At 44.3% G+C, this 21,664-nt stretch overlaps 1 protein-coding gene and 1 pseudogene across 9 annotated transcripts in view; one reads left to right on the plus strand and one right to left on the minus strand.

Moving 5' to 3' along the window:
- Nucleotides 1-21,664, plus strand: part of LOC137372424 (amyloid beta precursor protein binding family B member 2-like) — a 451,769-nt gene that overhangs the window by 64,508 nt on the left and 365,597 nt on the right. The gene's annotated exons all lie outside the window — the stretch shown is intronic.
- LOC137377744 (U2 spliceosomal RNA) lies at nt 15,732-15,840 on the minus strand (annotated as a pseudogene).

Consider the following 21,664-nt stretch of genomic DNA (forward strand, 5'->3'; position numbering starts at 1 on the left):
TTGATTTGGAAACTCTTAAGCATGATGATGACTTTGCATGCATGCCAGATACCCACTAGCCAAAAATAAGTTAGCTTCTGTAAGTAACGTCCTTACATATTCTTTTAAATACTTTTTTTCTTGATGAGCTGAAATATTATAACCACTGTTATCAAAATAGTACAAATAATGTTATGCTGTGGTTGTCCTCATTTGGCTTAATTGTTGAAAGGGACATGGAATGCTTGTTCAAAAACAATTTTAATGAAGAAAACTGTATATGTGAAAGGGTAATACAATTTTTCTCAATTATGAAATCTGAGTTGAGTAAACCAGATATTTGTGTAATAGGCAAACTGTTGTACAGGAAAATATAAAATGGTTTGCTGGATTGTTTTTGCATTTAGCATCTTGTTAATTAATAATTGTTTAGTTTAAGAATGCAACCAGACCATGAATGAAAAATTGCATATAATTGATTTGTGTTCTATGCTTTATAGGATAAATTAATATGAATGAGAAAAAAATCTGCTGTAATTATTTTTGTTAGTATGTGGAGTGTGTCTTTCATTGTCCCTTCAATACCTGTTGATCCCTTGAATAGTGCTACAATAGACATTTTCAATATTGAAGGTGTCAGGTTGTGTGACGTGCAACAACTGTTTACGAGGAGTGTACATCACCTTGCCCCCATGGGCTGGATTTTAGGCAGGCAGCGGGTGTCCCGCTGCTGGGCCAGAAAGATGGGGGTTCCCTGCCTCGGCCATTTGGGGGATCCCCGGCTGTATTTTACAGCACTTAGTCAGTTAATTGCGTGACGCTGAGGTCCTCTTCCATTTAAGGATAGGGACACTGCCTCAGAGAGCTGCCGGCCAATCAGAGGGCCAGCAGCTCAGCAGTCCTAGCAGCGCCACTGCTGGGACTGCAGTAGATCCAGGACCAGGAGCAGCGCTGGACATACGGACATACGAATTAGGAGCAGGAGTAGGCCACTCGGCCCTTTGAGGCTGCTATGCCATTCAATACATTCATGGCTGAACTGATTACTCCACATTTCCATCTATCCCCGATAACCTTCCGCCCCCTTGTTTATGAAGAATCTATCTAACTCTGCCTTAAAAATATTCAAAGACTGCTTCCACTGCCTTTTGAGGAAGAGTTCCAAAGATTCACAACGCTCAAAGAAAAAAATTCTTATCTCTGTCTTAAATGGGCAACCCCTTATTTTTAAACAGTGACCCCTCATCCTAGATTCTCCCACAAGGGGAAACATCCTTTCCACATCCACCCTGTCAAGACCCCTCAGGATCTTGTATGTTTCAGTCAGGTCGCCTCTTACTCTTCTAAACTCTAGTGAATACAAGCCTAGCCTGTCCAATTTTTCCTCAGAAAACAGCCTGCCCATTTCAGGTATTAGTCTAGTAAACATTCTCTGTACTGCCTCCAACGCATTTATAGCCTTCCTTAAATAAGGAGACCAGTAATGTACACAGTACTGCAGATGTGGTCTCACCAATGCCCTGTATAGCTGAAGCATAACCTCCCTACTTTTGTATTCAATTCCCCTCACGATAAATGATAACATTTTATTAGCTTTCCTAATTATGTGCTATACCCTCATGCTAACCTTTTGCGATTCATGCACTAGGACACCCAGATCCCTCTGCGTCTCAGAGCTCTGCAATCTTTCACCATTTAGATAATATGCTTTTTTATTCTTCTTGCCTAGGTGGACAATTTCACACTTTCTCACAGTATACTGCATTTGCCAGGTCTTTCCCCACTCACTTAACTTATCTATACCCTGTTGTAGACTCCTTCTGTCCTCTTCACAAGTTACTTTCCTACCTATCTTTGTGTCATCAGCAAATTTAGCAACCATATCTTCGGTCCCTTTCAAAGCCATTTATATAAATTGTAAAAAGTTGAGGCCCAAGCACAGATCCCTATGGCACACCACTCATTACATCTTGCCAACCAGAAAATTATCCATTTAGACCTACTCTCTGTTTCCTGTTAGCTGACCAATTTTTTATCCATGCCAGTATGTTACCCCCTACACTATGAACTTGTATTTTCTGCAGTGACCTTTGATGTGGCACCTTATCAGATGCCTTCTGGAAATCTATAAGTACAATACATCCACCGGTTCCCCTTTATCCACGGCACATGTAACTCCCTCAAAGAACTCCAATAATTTGGTTAAACATGATTTCCCTTTCACAAAACCATGTTGGCTCTGCCTGATTACCTTGAATTTTTCTAAATGCTCTGCTATAATGTCTTTCATAATAGCTTCTAACATTTTCTCTAAGACAGATGTTAAGCTAACTGGCCTGTAGTTTCCTGCTTTCTGTCTCCCTCCCTTTTTGAATAAAGGAGTTACATTTACTGTTTTCCAATCTAATGGAACCTTCCCCGAATCTAGGGAATTTTGGAAAATTAAAACTAATGCATCAACTATCTCACTAGCCACTTCTTTTAGGACCCTAGGATGAAGTCCATCAGGACCCAGGGATTTGTCAGCCTGCAGCTCCAGCAATTTGTTCAGTACCACTTCCCTGGTGATTGTAATTTTCTTGAGTTCCTCCCTCCCTTCCATTTCCTGACTTACAGCTAATACTGGGATGTTACTTGTATACTCAGTAGTGAAGACCGATGCAAAATACCTGTTCAATTCATCTGCCATTTCTTATTATCCATTATTAATTCCCAAACTCACATTTTATAGGACCAGTGCTCGCTTTAACTCATTTCTTTTTAAAATATCTATAGAAAATCTTACTATCTGTCTTTATATTTCTAGCTAGTTTTCTCTCATGCTCTAATTTTACCTTCCTTATCAATCTTTTAGTCATTCTTTGCTGTTCTTTATATTCTATCCAATATTCTGACCTACCTCCCATCTTTGTGCAATTATAGGCTTTATCTTTAAGTTTGATACTATCTTTAACTGTTTTAGTTAACCACAGATGGCGGGTCCCACCCTTGGAAGTTTTCTTTCTTGTTGAAATGTATCTATTCTGTATATTCTTAAATGTCTGCCTCTGCATCTCTATTGACCTATCCCTTAACCTGATTTGCCAGTTCACTTTAGCTAGCTCTGCTTTCATGCCTTCATAATTGCCCTTCTTTAAGTTTTTAAAATACTAGTCTTGGACCCACTCTTCTCTCCCTCAAACTGAATGTAAAATTCAATCATATTATGATTGTTGCTACCTAGGGGTGCCTTAACTATGAGGTCATTAATTAATCCTGGAGTGAAGGTAAGTGGGATGGGCTCACAGGGGTCAGTCAGGCAGGTCCTGGTGAAGGGTTGGGGGGTGGGGAAGGGTGGTGTTGGCGCAGGGGCAGTCTTTGCTGCTGGGGGCTCTCCATAGGCCATAGATTGCCCAAGGGAGGCTGCCTGGTTGTACTGGTTAAATGCCGGCGGTGGCAGGAAGAGGCTCTCAATTGGCCTCTGGGTGGGAAGGCTGTCCTTGACAAAATTCAGTGGTGCCAGGAAGGCGACGGGCACTCCACCCCCTGCTTTCCCTTGCCATTTTTTGGGCTCCGCCCACCGTCTCCCAGCCTGTTCCTAGACAGTTGATAAAATTCAGCCCCAGGTTTCCAATCACTCAAAACATTGTTTTTATGTCATTTTTTTCCCTCAGCAACTGAAATTTCTAATACCCAAAATAATGATTTGAAAACTTAAACATTTTTTTACAATAACACATTTATTCGCTGGTTTGTCATTTCATGCCTTCATTATGGTTTTATTTGAAGGCCTCAGCCTCTCAAAAAAACTTGATATTTTGACGAGTTGTAACCCTCAGTTGAATTTGGATTATATAGTTTGAGCATGTGCATTGTACCTAATTTCCCAGAATGCATCAGTACTGTTCAGCCAACTGTACTGCAGGAATTATGTTTCCTTAGCTTTTAAACTCTACTCCATAGTCTTCAAATAGTTTTGTAAAATAAGAGAAATTTTAAAAGCTTTATTATGGTAAAAATAAAGAGGCAGTGTGTGTGCATTAGAAAAAGAGGTATCTTTTGTGTTCCTTAGAAAATGTATTAAACTGAAGGAGAGAGAAAAAACCTTTATGTTGATTTACCTTGCAAGAAACGCCAACGCTAATTAAATTTTGAAGTTAGCTGCTTATTTTGCCGCCAATTTGGAAAGGTAATTGTTAATTATTGCTTATGAGAGAGAGAAAGAGACTTAATGTTAATTCAGTTTTGGAGCACAATAATTACTTCACCTGTGTGTGGGAGGACATATTACAAATATAGAGAAAGGCAGATAGGCAGTTGTTTTCTTCATTCCAATTTAATTTTTTTTAAAGGGTTAAAATCTGAAAGCATACAGAGTCTCTTAAAGGGAAACATAGAAAGGAACAGATGGAGGAGTCAAACTGCTTGATGATTAAAGGAGCTCCTGTCTTTCCAGTTGTTTTGTTGGGGAGCAGATAGGAGTAAGTGAAATCTTAAGTCCGAGGTGAATGACAGTGGAGCAAAGTGAGGGGAAGATACTGAGCTTGAGCAAATACTTCAGATGGGTAGAGGTAGGAGTAGTGATATGAACAGGTGGTACAAAGTAGATTGAATAGTATGAAAGTGAAAAGGAAGGGAATATGATGGGAGCACGAGTGATTTGGGTTAGGAGACAGGAAGGGAGTTGCATTTACAGCACAGCTGCAATTTGAAGTGTAGCTTACAGCCATTAGTGACTCTTTACCCCATTAAACCACATCATACTATTCTTCACCTCCCACGTGAAAGGTAATAAAAAAAAAAATGAGGGGGGCAGAAGAAGACAGAGACAGGGAAACAGAAAAAAAGACCTCCGTGGCAAATATGACCAGGTTCATATTGTCTGATTTACTATGTGCCACACCCCAGGAGAGTGATTATTGTATAATTAATATCAGTATGTCTGTTGCATTTTTATTGAAAAGTCCTATGTGACCCATTGACACTTTGGTAATGGTCCATTCGGATTTTTCAGTATTAATGTGACAACGTAATGTGCTGTGCTTTTATTCTGTATACACTTGTAGATCTGGCCAGCAGGTAGTGCTGCTGAGCATTTAAAAAAAAAACTTTCTCTCCTTCACATTGTCAGCCATATTTATTTTCTGTCATGTCAGGGTAACTTACCAGCTAAGTATTGACTTTTTAATTTTACTTTATTTTTGACTCTATATTCTTCTAACTTTAGCCCCCCCTTAATGATAGAGTCATAATGGCACAGAGGAGGCCATTCAGACTATGACTTAATGGATTTCCCAGGCCTCTAGCTCTCCCGTCAGCTGTTTGGACCTCCAACGCCCTCATTTCTACTCTCTAGGTTTTCCCAATGCCCCATTTTTCTAGCTTACACATCCCAGTGCTTCTATTTTTATCCGTGCAGGACTCTCACTAATGCTGTTCCTTTGAGTGCCACCATTTTGTGCCTTGGGATTATCACCCCCTTTTGGTCCATTTGGGCCTCCTGTGGTATTGGGAACATATAAACAGGAGTAGGCCATTTAGTCCCTCAAGCCTCTTCTGCCATTCAGTGACATCGTGGCTGATCTCCCATTTAACTCCTAAAGGGGGTTTTCCCCCATATCCCTTAATAACTTTTTGGTTAAGAAATTCTGTCAATCTCAGATTTAAAATTAATATATGATCCAACATCAATTGCCATTTGCAGAAGAGAATTCTAAACTTCTGCCACCCTTTGTGTGTTTAAGTGTTTTCTAATTTAACTCCTGAAAGGTCTGGCTATAATTTTTACACTATGACCCAGTCCTAAACTCCCCAATCAGTGGAAACAGTTTCTCGATCTACCTTATCTGCTCCCCTTCATACCTTGAAAGCTTCAATCATAGTGCCCCTTAACCTTCTAAATTACAGGGAATATAACCCTAATTTGCTTAATCTGTCCTGATAATGTAACCCTTAGAGTCCAGATATCATTCTAGTAAATCCATGTTGCACTCCTTCCAAGGCCAATATATCCTTCCTAAGATGTGGTGCCCAGAACTGCTCAAGATTCTCCAGGTGTGGTCTAACCAGGGCTTCGTATAGCTGAAGTATGACCTCTATCTCTTGTATTCTGGTCCTCTAGGTATAAAGGCCAGCATTCCATTAATCTGTTTGATTATTTTCTGTATCTGTTCATGACATTTTAATGATCTGTGTACCAGGATCCCAAAATCTCTCTACCTCCACTGTTTGTAGCTGTTCTCCATTTAGAAAGTACTTGTTCTACCTTTTTTAGGTCCAAGTGGGTGACCTAACATTTGCCTACATTGAAATCCATTTGCTATAGTTTTGCTCATTTATTTAATCTATCAATATATTTTAGTGATCTTATATTTCCATCTACACTGCTTAGAATGCTACCTATCTTGTATCATTGGCAAGCTTGGATATGTGGCTTTCTGTCCAATCATCTAAGTCGCTAATAAATGCAGTGAGTAGTTGAGGGCCCAACACAGATTTTTGCAGGACACTAATTTGAGTACCTGCCCGTTACCCTGCTCTCTGTCTCCTGGCGCTCAGCCAATTTCCTAAGGTTAATAATTTGCCTTCAATTCCATGAGTTTCGACTTTTAGCTAACAGTCTCTTATGAGAGACTTGATCAAATGGCTTCTGGAAGTCCAAATAAATAGCATCTATAGACATTCCCCTGTCCCCTATTTTAGTCACCTTTTCAAGAAAGTCAGTCAGGGTCGTCAGGCATGACCTACTCTTTACAAAAAAGGGCAGCAAAACCCAGGAATGCAGAGCACCTGTAAGGTGGGGAGGGGGGGTGGGGGGGGGGGCGGGGGAAGGTGTGTGTAGAGACTGCAAGAAAAGTGCTTATATGGGTGCATTGAGAAAGGGGCACATAGAGGTATAAAATAAGAATAAGATAAGACAAGGGCATATCAATAGAGGGGGAACATGGGCATCAAGAGAGGGAGGGTGAGGGGCAGAAACAGAGAAAGACATGAGGGTCGTAAATATAGGAGGTGGGGGAAGTTAAGGTGTAGGATTGGGGAAGCACGTGAAAAGTGATTAAAGATAGCAAGAGGGGGCGGACTTGGGGAGGCAGTCATCTGACTTCTCACGAGCAGCATCACAGGAGATTCAGTTATTTGCAAAACAGGACTACTTTTAAATGTTCAGTTTTTATAAGATAACGCAGGACAAGGAAATGTGGTGACTGTTACAAAATTTTAATGTTTCTTTTTTGATTATTTATGTACATGGCAAATATAGTATGATGGATTGGATTTACTGATTTTGTCTCAAGCTGGAGGACTTTCCGTACTTTGGACTTCGCTCTTAGACAGGTAAGGTTGAACAACCTGCCCCCTGAACTTGTGTGGAGGAAAATTCCTTCTTCTGAAGATTTGAACGTATGTGAGAGCAGCAGGGAGAATAAAATCCCAAAAAGTGTGGGTGCGAGAACACAGCCCTGTTTCACGCCACTCGGGATAGGAAAGGGCTCTGATGAGGCACCGCTATGCTGAATTGTGCCTTTCATATTGTCATGGAATGAGGTTTGATGATACTTAGTAGCTTTGGTGGGCATCCAATCTTTTCTAGTAGTCTGAAGAGACCACATCTGCTGACGAGGTCAAAGGCTTTGGTGAGATCAATGAAAGCAATGCAGAGGGGCATCTGTTGTTGGGACATCTACAGGGCATTTCTCCTGTATCTGACGAAGGGAGAACAGCATGTCAATGGTCGATCTCTCTGCTCGAAAACCACACTGTGCCTCAGGGTAGACACGCTCGGCCAGCTTCTGAAGCGTTTTTAAAGCAACTCGAGCGAAGACTTTCCCCACTATGCTGAGCAGGGAGATTCCACGGTAGTTGTTGCAGTCACCGCGGTCACCTTTGTTTTTATAGAGGGTGATGATATTGGCATCGCGCATGTCCTGAGGTACTGCTCCCTCGTCCCAGCACAGGCAAAGCAGTTCATGTAGTGCTGAGAGTATTGCAGGCTTGGCACTCTTGATTATTTCAGGGGTAATGCTGTCCTTCCCAGGGGCTTCTCCGCTGGCTAGAGAATCAATGGCATCACTGAGTTCCGATTTTGTTGGCTGTACGTCCAGCTCATCCATGACTGGTAGAAGCTGGGCTGCATTGAGGGCAGTCTCAGTGACAGCATTTTCCCTGGAGTACAGTTCTAGGTAGTGCTCAACCGCGCGGTCCATTTGCTTGCGTTGGTCAGTGATTATGTCCCCTGATTTAGATTTGAGGGGGGCGATCTTCTTGATGGTTGGCCCAAAAGCGCTCTCAATGCCATCATACATTCCTCTGATGTTTCCGGTGTCTGAGGCCAGCTGAATATGACTGCATAGGTGTTGCCAGTAGTCATTTGCGCAGCGCCTGGCTATTCTTTGTGCAGTGCTTCTGGCTGCTTTAAGTGCTACGGAAGTTAACTCGCTGGTGGCTTTCTTGTAGTTCAACAGTGCAATGCGCTTAGCAGCTATGACAGGTTCCAGCTCTTCATTATGAGATTGAAACCAGTCTGCATTTCTCTTCGCACTTTTGCCGTAGGTGGTCAAAGCTGACTCATAGATGGCATCTCTGATGTGGGCCCACTTGGTCTCAGCATCCCCTGTGGGAGTGTTTTGAAGGGCTGTTACAAGTGAATTTAGAAATTTTTGTAACAGCTGTGGATGAGAAATTCTGCTCTTGTTGATGCGCGGGTGGCCCTTCTGCTTGGAATGATGCAACTTCTTTGGTCTGAGTCTAACCTTGCTGCCCACCAGGGAGTGGTCGGTGTCGCAGTCCGCACTGTGGAAGCTGCGTGTGATTTGAACACTGTTTAAGGAGGCTCGCCTTGTGACGATGAGGTCTAGTTGGTGCCAACGACGTGATCTTGGGTGCCTCCATGAAACCTGGTGACAGGGTTTAGTGTGAAAGAACGAGTTGGTGATGCAGAGGTTATGATAGGTACACAACTCAAGCAGTCTCTGCCCGTTCTCATTCATCCTTCCAACGCCATAGCGCCCAAGGCAGGAGGGCCATGAGTCATGGTCGGCCCCAACCCTGACATTAAAGTCCCCCAAGAGGAACAGGTGTTTGGTGTTGGGGATGCCACTAATGATATTATGGAGTTCCTCGTAGAACTGATCTTTAGCTTCAGGTGGGGAGCAGAGTGTTGGAGCATAGATGCTGAGTAGGTGTACTGGACCAGAGGTGGTGAGCAGTCGGATGGACAGTATGCGTTCCGAGCCATTTAAGGGAGGCTCTATCATGCTGAGCAAGGAGTTTCTGATGGCGAAAATTGAAGGAAAATTGTAAGTTGATTCAACTAGGACAGCTCTAGTGCGTTACCAAGCAGCTAGCTACGGTACAATGCTGAGACCTGGGAGAAAATCACCAACATTTTGTGATGAATGATAGCATTGCAGTCCTAAAAAAAAAAAATGGAAACCAATTTATGGATGGGTATGGAATCTTTTATAAAAAAAATTTGTAGCCCTGCATCAGTTTGCTTCGGATTTTCTAAGCCTGTTCCAGAAAATGAATTGAAATTGCAGATTCTGTAGAATATGTTTTCCTCTGCCCACTAATTCTAGTGAAAAGACAAACATGAATATAAATTGATCTCTGATTTATACTCATTTCTATTATTTTGCGAAAATTAAAGAACAGAGAAACAATTTTATGCCATTAAAAGCCTCACTTGTTTTACATTCGAGAACAGTAGAACATAATTACTGTGCATTTTAAATGGTAACTATTTTGCTGTAGGTTCTTGTGATGTGACGTACTTCATGTTTGTGTTGTGGTGAAGTAGTTGCAGATTAGCTTACTTGTATTTTATCTGACAAAACATCTCCTATTGATCTAGAGCATTGATTTACAAAAATGTTCACTGTCATTGGAGTTTTACTTATCTTACACATTCTTGCTATTTCATTTGCATTTCTACTGAGTTCGATATAAAGCGAAAGCTGCAGCAGGGCAGGTACGTGATACCTGTGTAGATAATGCCGTGTACCACAACAGAGATTTTATCTCTGTTTTCTGTGTCTGCTCATCTTGCTAGACAGATCACTTATTTTAGTGTTTGAGTGTCTCTCGATCTTTAGTGCAGTGTGTTTGGTTCAGTTTATCAGAAAGCCTGGCTTGTTAGAAAGTGAAAATTTGATAGTGTTACTAAAGTTCGGACATATTTGGTATGAACTTGATATGTTTTATGATTGTTGTTACGTCCGTGTGCTTTGTTGAATGATTTTCTTTGGTCTACTGACTGGAGATCTGACTTCATATTATTTTGAAGAAATTAAAAAAAAAACCCTCTTGAAAAACAGGATGACTGCCAGCAGCTTAACATGATCACCTAGTTTGCTACATAGTATTCTACATTTCAAAGGACTGTGAGGAGGGAGACCAAATATGTGTATTTCCCAGTAAGTACCAGGACACAGGAAGTTTTTTTTCAGCAGAAAAATACTGCTAACTGCTATGTTTGAATCACGGAGTGACTGTCATGTGACGAGCCCCTCCTATCTCTGGTTTTTAAGCTGGTGTTTTTCTCTGCAACAGAGGTGAAGCAACTGGACTCTGACATTTTTTTTTTAATTTCCAAAATATACTTTATTCATAAAAATCTGTAAAAATTACATTCCCAAACAGTTTAAAACAGCATCAGGTCAAAGAATACAGACAGTGCAAAGGTGATCTGTTACCTTCGATACAATCATGAGTTGCCTCACAACCCTTCCATTTCATTGTCATGCCATATACATTTTTACATTTACAGCACACAAAATTTCTCCGATGCAGTTCGAGGGGTTTCCCATGGATCCAGTCCCTCAGTTCAGCTTGGTGGGGGGACCTTACACTGTGGTCTTTCCCCATTGAGCCTTTGCTGCGGCTGCCCCAAGCTTTAGTGCGTCCCTCAGCACATAGTCCTGAACCTTGGAATGTGCCAGTCTGCAACATTCGGTAGTGGACAACTCTTTGCGCTGGAAGACCAGCAAGTTTCGGGCAGACCAAAGGGCGTCTTTCACCGAATTGATAGTCCTCCAGCAGCAGTTGATGTTTGTCTCGGTGTGTGTCCCTGGGAACAGCCCGTAGAGCACAGACTCCTGTGTTACAGAGCTGCTTGGGATGAACCTCGACAAAAACCACTGCATCTCTTTCCACACCTGCTTTGCGAAGACACATTCCAGGAGGAGGTGGGCGACCGTCTCTTCCCCACCACAGCCACCGCGGGGGCATTGTGTGGAGGGGGCGAGACTTCGGGTGTGCATGAAGGATCTGACGGGGAGGGCCCTTCTCACCACCAGCCAAGCTACGTCTTGGTGCTTATTTGAAAGTTCTGGTGATGAGGCATTCCGCCAAACGACTTTGACGGTCTGCTCGGGGAACCATCCGACAGGATCCACCGTCTCCTTTTCCCGTAGGGTCTTGAGGACATTCAGTGCAGACCACTGCCTGATGGACCGGTGGTCAAAGGTGTTTTCCTGCAGAAACTGCTCCACGAAGGATAGGTGGTACGGCACGGCCCAACTGCATGGAGCGTTCCGCGGCAATGTGACCAAGCCCATCCTTCGCAACACCGGGGACAGATAGAACCTCAGCACGTAGTGACACTTGGAGTTTGCGTACTGGAGGTCTACACACAGCTTGATGCAGCCGCACACGAAGGTGGTCATCAGGATGAGGGCCACGTTGGGTACATTTTTCCTGCCCTTGTCCAGAGATTTGAACATTGTGTCCCTCCGGACCCGGTCCATTTTAGATCCCCAGATGAAGCGGAAAATGGCTCGGGTGACAGCCACGGCGCAGGAGTGGGGTATGGGCCACGTACAGCAACAACGTGAGCGCCTCGCACCTGATGACCAGGATCTTACCCACAATGGAGAGAGATCGCTGCCCCCACATGCCCAATTTTTGTCGTACCTTGGCTATTCGCTCCTCCCATGTTTTGGTGCAAGCCCCGGCCCTTCCAAACCATATCCCCAGCACCTTCAGGTAATCTGACCTGACGGTGAAGGGGACAAAGGATCGGTCAGCCCAGTTCCCAAAGAACATGGCCTCGCTCTTGCCATGGTTAACTTTGGCTCCCGAGGCCAGTTCGAACTGGTTGCAGATGCTCATCAGTCTGCGCACGGACAGCGGATCCGAGCAGAAGACGGCGACGTCGTCCATGTACAGGGAGGTTTTAACCTGAGTGCCTCCACTGCCTGGGATTGTCACCCCTCTTATGCTCGCATCATTCCTAATAGACTCAGCAAAGGGTTCAATACTGCAAACAAACAAGACCGGGGAGAGAGGACAGCCCTGTCTGACTCCAGATTTGATCGGGAAACTTTCCGATTCCCACCCGTTGATTGAGACTGCGCTACTGATGTTTGTGTGGAGCAGTTGGATCCAATTGCAGATTCCCTCCCCGAACCCCATTTTGGAGAGCACGTCCATCATGTAGGTGTGCGATATCCTGTCAAAAGCCTTCTCCTGGTCCAGGCTGATGAGGCAGGTGTCCACCCTCCTGTCCCGTACGTAGGCGATCGTATCCCTGAGTAGCGCGAGACTATCAGAGATCTTCCTGCCGGGTACAGTACAGGTCTGATCCGGGTGGATCACCAACTCCAGAGCAGACTTGACTCGAGTGGCTATGACTTTGGACAAAATCTTGTAGTCGACGTTAAGCAGTGAGATGGGCCGCCAATTTCTGATTTCTGCCCTCTCCCCCTTCTGCTTGTAAATGAGGGCGATGATGCCTTTCCTCATGGATTCTGACATGCTGCCGGCCAGGAGCATACTCTCGTATACTTCCAGCAGGTCCGGGCCGACCCAGTCCCACAGGGCCGAGTACAACTCGACCGGTAAGCCGTCGCTTCCAGGAGTTTTACTCGTCTCGAAGGACTCGACGGCCTTTGTCAGCTCGTCCAGAGTTAGCGGCTTGTCCAGTCTCTCCCTCCTGCTGTCATCTAAGACCTCTGTGATAGATGACAGGAAGGACTGGGAGGCTCTGCTGTCTGTGGGCTTCGCGTCATACAGCCCAGCATAAAAGGATTTGCTGATCCTTAGTATGTTGGACTGCGAAGACTTTACCGAGCCGCCTTCTTCCTTCAGGCTGCTGATAACAGAGCTCTCTCTGTGTATGTTTTGGAAGAAGTAATGCGAGCACGTCTCATCCTGCTCGATGGAGCGGACTCTGGACCGGAATATGATCTTGGAGGCCTCCTTGGCAAAGAGCGAGGTCTGCTGGCTGTTAATCTCTTGGAGGTCCTCCTTGACCTCGACCCCCATTGACTGTAACCGGAGTAGATTTTGCATAATTTTCTGGAGTCGGGACATTTCCCTCTGTCTCTCTCTCGCCCTCTGAACACCTTTGTGGATGAAGAACCTCTTGATGTTCTCCTTAATCGCTTCCCACCAGTGAACTGGAGACTCGAGGGGTTTCACGGTCCTCCAACCTTTGTAATCCCTTTTGAGTTCCTCAACGTTCTCTGGGGTCAGCAGTGTAGCATTGAGCTTCCACGTCCCTCTGCCAACCCGCTGGTCGTCCTGTAAGTGACAGTCGGCCAGTAAGAGGCAGTGGTCGGAGAAGAACACCGGCTTGACATCGGTGGATCCGACCGTGACCGCACGGAACACGAACAGGAAGTCAATCCTAGAACGGGCAGACCCGTCCGATCTTGACCATGTGTATCTGCGCTGCGCTCCGTCCGCAGGTTTGCTGAAGACGTCGTGCAGTTTGGCATCTTTAACTGTTTCTATTAGGAATCTGGACGTAGCGTCCAGTTTGCTGTCGTCACTGCCGGATTGTCCAGCCGCATCGATGATGCAGTTGAAGTCACCGTCTAGAATGACCGGCCTGGACGTCGCCAGCAGCAGTGGGAGCTGCTGGAAGACGGTCAGCCGCTCGCTGCGTTGTACCGGGGCGTACACGTTGATCAACCGGAGCAGAGCGTTGTTGTACATTACGTCTGCTACGAGGAGGTGACCGCTCACCACCTCCGTAACTTCGGAGATGGTGAAGTTACCTCCCCGCAGCAGAATACCCAGGCCGGAGGAACGGCAATCATTACCCCCCGACCAGATCGATGGCCCGTGGGACCACCATCGCGACCACTGCCTGTAGATGCTGAGGTGTGGTATTCCACACTCCTGCAGAAACAGTAGGTCAGCTTTGACCTTGGCAAGGTAATCCAAGGTTGAAACACATCGCGTAGTAGATTTAATGCTACGCACATTAATGGAAGCAATTCTTACACCCATTTTTTAAAAGTTATTTGTTGCTTCCCATACCATTTGTCCTTGCTAGTCCCAGTCCTTCGGGATGTTCCTGCATACCCATCGTGTGCGCAAGCAGTTTCACATTGGTTGGGCTCAGAAACCCCTCCTGCTTTTTCATGCAGTTTTTGTTCCGCTCGGGTGACATCGGGGGGGTCTTGTAGGCAGAGAGGATTGGGTTGTCCTCAGCTGCTTCCATCTGTTCCTCCTCGAAGACATCACTGCTCCCAGCTTCCCGGAGCTGAGGTGCGCCAGACGTGTCTTTGCTCCCGGTGTCCCGGAGCTGAGATGCGTTGGCCACGTCGTTACGTGTGGCGCTTTGGGGTTGGGGCACGCCGGGCCCATCACAGCTTCCAGTGCTGGGATGCTTTATCATCCATCTCAGAGTTCTGCCGCCTCTTTTGAAGGGGCTGTCGTTCCAGCATTCCCCCGTCCAGTGAAGAGGAGTTGTTGCAGTCTGATTTCAGAAGATAGCCTTCTCTTACCACTGGTTTGGGTGGTGGCCTGTTCCGCTTTGGGATGTTTTTTCTTTGTGCTTTTCCTGTGGACCACTTGCCACTGACCTGTTTGTCCATCTGCTGCCTCCTCCTCCATTGATTCTGTCTGTGGAGGAGGGGTTTCCAGGTGCTGGGTCGCTGGTTTCAGCTGCCTCCCCTTCCTTCTCCTTCTCAGGTTGAAGTTCCTCACTGCGGAGAAGGTTGCTGGTCTCCTTTCGAACACCGGACGCCTTCGTCGAACCTTCTCCCGGCCTTTCCTTGGACCTTGCCGCCTGAGCATAACTGAGGCAGCGTTTGGGGCAGGTTTTGTAGAGATGGCCTGCCGCACCGCACAAGTTGCAACACTTCGTCTGCTTACAGTCCTTGGTCTGATGGCCTTCTTCCTTGCAGTTCTTGCAAACAACCGTGCTGCAGTTGGCTGCCATGTGACCAGATTTGCCACAGGTGCGGCAAACTCTGGGCTGCCCAGCGTAGACCAAGAAGCCTCGACTTCTCCCGATAGCGAAGCTGGAGGGAGGGTGGATGATGGCTCCACTGGGATCTACCTTCAAGGTCACCTTGACCTGCCGCTTGCTGGTCCAAATCCCAAAGGGGTCCTTGACATCAGTGCTGCTGCCGGCCACCTCGACGTACCTGGCGAGGAAGGTGAGTACATCCACCACCGGAACATGGGGGTTGTAGAGGTGAATCGTCACCACCCGGTCCCGTTGTGATGGAAGCGTGAAGAGCGGCTCCGCTGTGAGGATCGACAATGGCGCCCGGTCCCCTTTCTCCTTGAACGCCTTCAGGAACTTGATGCATCCCGCCACGTTCCGGAACGTCACGTCGAAGTATCGACTGCTGGGGAAATCCTGCAGGCAGAAGACGTCCGTCGCTTGAAATCCGCAGCAATCGAAGAGAATTTTCTTGATGAAGAAGGTGCGATCGATCGGTGCATCTCCTTCCTTGTCCTTCACGACCACCCGAACGGTGTTCCGCACTCCCTGGCCTGAAGCTCGAAGATTGGTTATAGCCATTTTACTCAAAGCTTCCCCAGGATCAAAAGGCAATGATCATGGTCTCTTCTCAATCAAATAAGCACTGATAAGAACAGATACTACACTTGATCTTAGCCAAAAGGCCGAGAAGCGAACTGGACTCTGACATGAGCAGACCCTAAGTGGGGGGTCTCGCTCGCTAGCTCTCTCGCTCTCTCTCTGTTGACCTGCCTGCCTGTTGACCGACCACCTTTGCATATTCTGGCTACAATTAGAAACCCCGTTGGAGGAAATTATCTGCATCGCTGTCTCCAAAGGGACCAACTGAACCAATCATCTACCTCTTCAAACTAAAAGTCTCAGGACCACTGAATTCAGCTAGAAGCCAGCTGACTCACCAAACCCCATCGACTTTATACCCTTTTTTATGGACTCTAACTCAACCAATCTACCTTTCCCCTTTCTGTAACCTATTTGTGTAAACCTCTCGTGTGTGTGTGTGAGAGAGTGAAAGTTGGCGCGTTGAATTTTCATTAGTTTGGTTTAGGTACAATAAAGTTAACCTCTTTTTGTTAACTCAAGAAAACTTGTCCGATTTGGTTCTTGTTATGATCATAGCAAGTAAGTAATAAAACACCTACTGAATTGGCCAGTACATCCACTTTAAGAAAGAATTAAACCTGTTAGAAAGTACAATACAGTATTTTTTAGTTTGTAGGCACCTAGCACTTATATTATTATTTATTTATTTTTTTATTTAGAGATACAGCACTGAAACAGGCCCTTCGGCCCACCGAGTCTGTGCCGACCATCAACCACCCATTTATACTAATCCTACACTAATTCCATATTCCTACCACATCCCCACCTGTCCCTATATTTCCCTACCACCTACCTATACTAGGGGCAATTTATAATGGCCAATTTACCTATCAACCTGCAAGTCTTTGGCATGTGGGAGGAAACCGAAGCACCCGGAGGAAACCCATGCAGACACAGGGAGAACTTGCAAACTCCACACAGGCAGTACCCAGAATTGAACCCGGGTCGCTGGAGCTGTGAGGCTGCAGTGCTAACCACTGTGCCGCATACCAACATACCAACTGCAACATAAAGCTCCCTTTATCCTCTTCCAACAGCATGTTTGTGAAGACTGTGCGCTAACACAATATTGCTATTTTCTCCATTTCCCACAACAACATTCTTGGCAGACTTGTCAACCTAGAGAACTAACAAAACACTGACCAGCATCTTCTAAAAGGCTGATCGTTCAAGAAGGGCTTTGATTATAAGCTGATGGAGGGTGAAGTGGTGGGGGGAGTCCTAGAGAATGATATCTGTAAAATTTTGCATTGAAAATAGTGCATTCTAATTCTAATTAAACACTTTATACTTCATAATTGACAACATTTAAATTTTTTAATTAAAAAAAGGAAAAGCAAATGGCAATTAGATTTTCAGCAGACCATCACTTCTGTAAAATACTCCCTGGATCACATTCAAACTCCCTGCCCCTGTTCACAGCTGCATTCTGTTTCTGGGCACTGTTCAGAGACACGACTCCATACTGGTGCTTTTCTTCCTCTTTGCCTGTCCCAAACCCACTTCAGGCTGGCACTCTTCTTCCACCATGTATACATGCACAACCCCAATCCAGTTCTGGCTGGAACTCTTCTTCCCATTTACGCTGTCAGTTTTTTATTATTTCACGGGATGTGGGCAATGCTTGCTAGGCCAGCATTTATTTCCCATCCCTAATTGCTCTTGAGAAGGTGGTGATGAGTCTCTCCTTTCCTTCCCCTCAAATCGCCTCACTTTAAGTTGGCATACTTTCCATTCTTCACCTCATACTGGCTTTTTTTCCCCGCCCCCACCCCCCTTCCTCCTAGTTAATGCTGGCACCCTCTCTCCACCACCACTCAGTTAATGCTTACACTGATTTTCCTTTCCAACCTCAACAACAACAACTTGCATTTATATTGCAGCTTTAATGTAGTAAAATGTTCCAAGGTGCTTTACAGAAACATTATCAAACAAAATCATGATTCTTTGATTCTACAAAAACCTGACAGAGCTGCATACTCCCAGAATTTGCGCTCATCATCATTTTCCCCACTCTTCCATGATTATTCATTGCCCCTTCTCCCTTCCCTTCATTGCCTGCCATTTTCCCTCTTTCCATCTCCTCTGTGTGCCATACCTACTTGATTCTTCTGGCAAATACAAGTGGTGCCAGCTGCTGCAGACAGTGAGGCTGAATATCCTCTCTGTTAGCTCTTAACCTACCGTATGCTGTGACCACATCACTTACGTTTAGCAGTCAAACTCTGGTAGAAGATGTACTGAAAGGAGAAGGTCCCAGTCCTCTTTGGTTTTTTTTTTGCAGAAAATGCTAATGCATGCACTGGGTCTCCAGAATGCTGCCTGCCAATATGAAACGATGACAATTGACCGATGTTCATAACTTTCTCTGATAGTTTTTTTTTTTGGCAATTTTGTGCCATGAACCTGCACTCTTTTATTAGTGACTGCTGAAATAGTATGATTTAGCATCTTTTACAACAGGCAGAGGAAATAAAATGTCATCTGGCACTGCAATCTGGGATAAAGTTCAGACCCAGTTTCATGAGGTGCAGGGATGCTGGCAGTGCTGAATGCACAATTCATCTTTGTCGCTAAAATGTGGTTTTCTGATAAATATCTCTGATTTAGATTAGCAAAATAATTCTCTTTTATGCTGCGTTGAGTCATGTGATTATATACTGCAACAGTCGCAAGCTCCCAGCTAGGTCAAAACTGTGTTCTGTGGCACCAACTTGGTGTTTCTCTGTACCGTGCTACAATATTATAACATTATTTGCTATTATTGGGCTTTTATTTTTGTGACAAAGTTACTCATTTTAATAAAATGTACCAAGATTGTTGGTCTAATTTTTTTTGCTTGCATATCTATTCTTCTGTTATTCTTGCCTCATGTCAATAGGATGGAGAGTCTGACTAGATTGGACCATTGCTGGCAAGTCACTAGTGTCTTAAGTGAGTGTGAACTCCTAGATATATTTAAGATCGGGGGCAGGGGCTTTGCTTAAAATATAAACTCTGCTTCAAAGCCTGACTCATTATTTTAAAATGCTAGAATATTTTGATCCAGCAATTGAGCGCAGTCTTTCTTCCGCCCCTTTTTTTTTTGCTGTTAATGGTAACCTGTGCTAGTACCTCCTGAGACTCAATTGGCATTTTGGGCCCTTTTACATCTTTTACATTTTTTTAACATCTAAGCGCCTAATCACTTTAACAGAAGACTTAATTTGTAATAGCCTATAAATACATTAGGATGTGAATACTGTGAGAATATAGCATGAGAGAGTGGCTGCTAACCACTGGAAATTGCTCTTTTTCACACCTGTTTTCAGCATATCTGGAAATCTTGGTTCCACTTCATTGTGTATCCATGTAGAACATCTGTCTTCTCATCTTCAAAGCTGAAAGATTTAATGTGGTGGTTAAATTATGCATTTTGCTTCGAGGCAGAAGTTTGAGACAGGGTTCTGATGACAAGACTGTCTCTAAGATCACAGCTACAATCAACCTTCTTTTATCATCAGCCCTTTTAATTGATGTTTTAACAAAGTTTGAAGCATTGAGTGCTGATAATGGCAAGGCATTGGCGTGGAATTACTGAGCCTGATTGTTAAGGAGCTAAAGGAACATTAAAGATGTTGTGAAGTTTGAGGATGATTCAGCATCATTTATTAAAACCAGTTTTATTTCTATTCAATTAAAAGCAAAATACTATGGATGCTGGAAATGCTGGATGCAAGAATTTATTTCTATTCATCCTGCTTTTACCTGAAAGCATTGTCTCGTGCTGGGGGGCAGTATCTCAGTATTCTAAGGTTCTTGTGCAAATGGCCATTTGTGCTTTCACCCCCTCTTTTTTTGCTAATTGTCCTTTCCTGTGAAGGTATTAACTTGCTCGGCCATGAACAAGTGCCCATTCTTCTTGAGTGTAGAAGAGTAATTCTCAAGCCTCTTTGATGAAGGACCCCTTTACAAATAAATTAGTAATTATGGGCCCCACATTTAAATTATATTTAATACTCATAATATGAAAGTGTTTCATGTTAAGAGTGTATTAATAATGCTTTTAAGAAAACAAGTGTTTACTTACAGATGTCAATGAGATGGGTGTGCCTTTTTTTCACTGCAGAGTCTGTCTGCATTTCCGCACTTTGTTCCTGCTTCCTGGCTTTCATTTTGCATTATTACACGGACCCCCTGGATAGTCTCTATGGAGCTCCAGGGGCCTCCAGACCTTAGTTTGAGAACTGTTGGCCTACAAAATGAGTAAAGAGCGTAATACAGTATAGACAGAGTTTGTCTTCACCCAGTGTGCATAACTGCCAGCCTTGGCTCAATGGTAGCATTCTCTCCTCCTGAGTCAGAAGTTGTGGTTCAAACCCTTTAGGATTTGAGGATATAATGCAGACTGACACCAATGCAGTCCTGAAAAAAATGCTACATTGTTGGAGGTGCAGTCTTTGGATGAGACATTAAACCAAGGACCCCTCCTTATATGTCCTTCCTTTCTTTATAGTAGAGCCAGTTGGTCAATAAGACACAGCCGTGAATGACTAACAGCACAGTCCCAGGATTAAACCTGGGACTTTCCTAATCTGCATGGCTCAGTATGGCGAGTCGAAGAGACTTGGCAGTTGGCAGGAAAAAAGACGAGCGCAAGGGGAGAGCCAACTGCGAAACAGCCCTGACAACCAATTTTATCTGCAGCACCTGTGGAAGAGTCTGTCACTCTAGTATTGGCCTTTATAGCCACTCCAGGCGCTGCTCCACAAACGACTAACCACCTGCAGGCGCTCACCCATCGTCTCCTGAGACAAGGAGGACAATGAAGAAGAAGATGGCTCAGTATCACAACAAGCAGCACATGTACCTGAATCATCAGTGGAAAGCTGAAATCCCTAGCTAATGATGATGAAGTATTACGTTTTTGTGCTATATCTAGCCAGTAATTTTTTTTAAATGCTTTTATTTGGGAAATTTTCAAATATTACTGGGAAAAGTAAAGTAAATTTTTATAGAAATCTCATTGAACAGGTCAAAAATTATTGGCCCCAAAGGCAAAATGTTTTTGCATTCTTTTAGCTCTGTTTCTGGTTCTGTCCCTTTTTTTAGTTCGATTAATGTTATGTACTTGGAAATTCATAGAATGATTCAGCACAGAAAGAGGCCATTCAGCCCATTGTTTCTAGGCCACTCTTTGATAGAGCTATCCAATTAATCCCACTCTCCTGCTCCTTCCCAATGGCTGTGCATATATTTCCCTTCAAGTATTTATCTAATTCTCTTTTGAATGTTGTATTGAATCTGTTTCTACCACCCTTTCAGGCAGTGCATTCCAGATCACCACAACCCACTGGGTGAAAAAGTTTTCTCTTGTCACCTCTGGTTATTTTGCCAACCACTTTAAATCATGTCCTCTGGTTACTGACCCTTTGGTACTGGAAACAGTTTCTCCTTATTTACGCCATCAAAACCATAGATGATTTTTGAAGACCACTATCAAATCTCTTCTTGACCTTCTCTGCTTTAAGGAGAACACTCCACGCTCTCCACATAACCGAAGTCCCTCATCCTTGTTACCATTCTCGTAAATCTCTTCTGCACCCACTCCAAGACATTGACATCATTTCTAAAGTGTGGTGCCCAGAATTGAACACACTACTCAGCTAAGGCCTGATGAGTGTTTTATAAAGGTTCAGCATGACTTTCTTGCTTTTGTACTTCATGCCACTATTAATAAAGCCTAGGATCTCATATGATTTATTAAACTTTTCAGCTTGTCCTGCTACCTTCAAAGAAATGTGTACATACACCCCCAGGTGTCTCTGTTCCTGCACCCCTTTTAAAATTGTATCATTTAGTTCATATTCTGTGTGTCATTTTTCCTACCAAAACGTA

Source organism: Heterodontus francisci, chromosome 1 (assembly GCF_036365525.1).
Source record: "Heterodontus francisci isolate sHetFra1 chromosome 1, sHetFra1.hap1, whole genome shotgun sequence".
Classification (NCBI taxonomy): Eukaryota; Metazoa; Chordata; class Chondrichthyes; order Heterodontiformes; family Heterodontidae; genus Heterodontus; species Heterodontus francisci.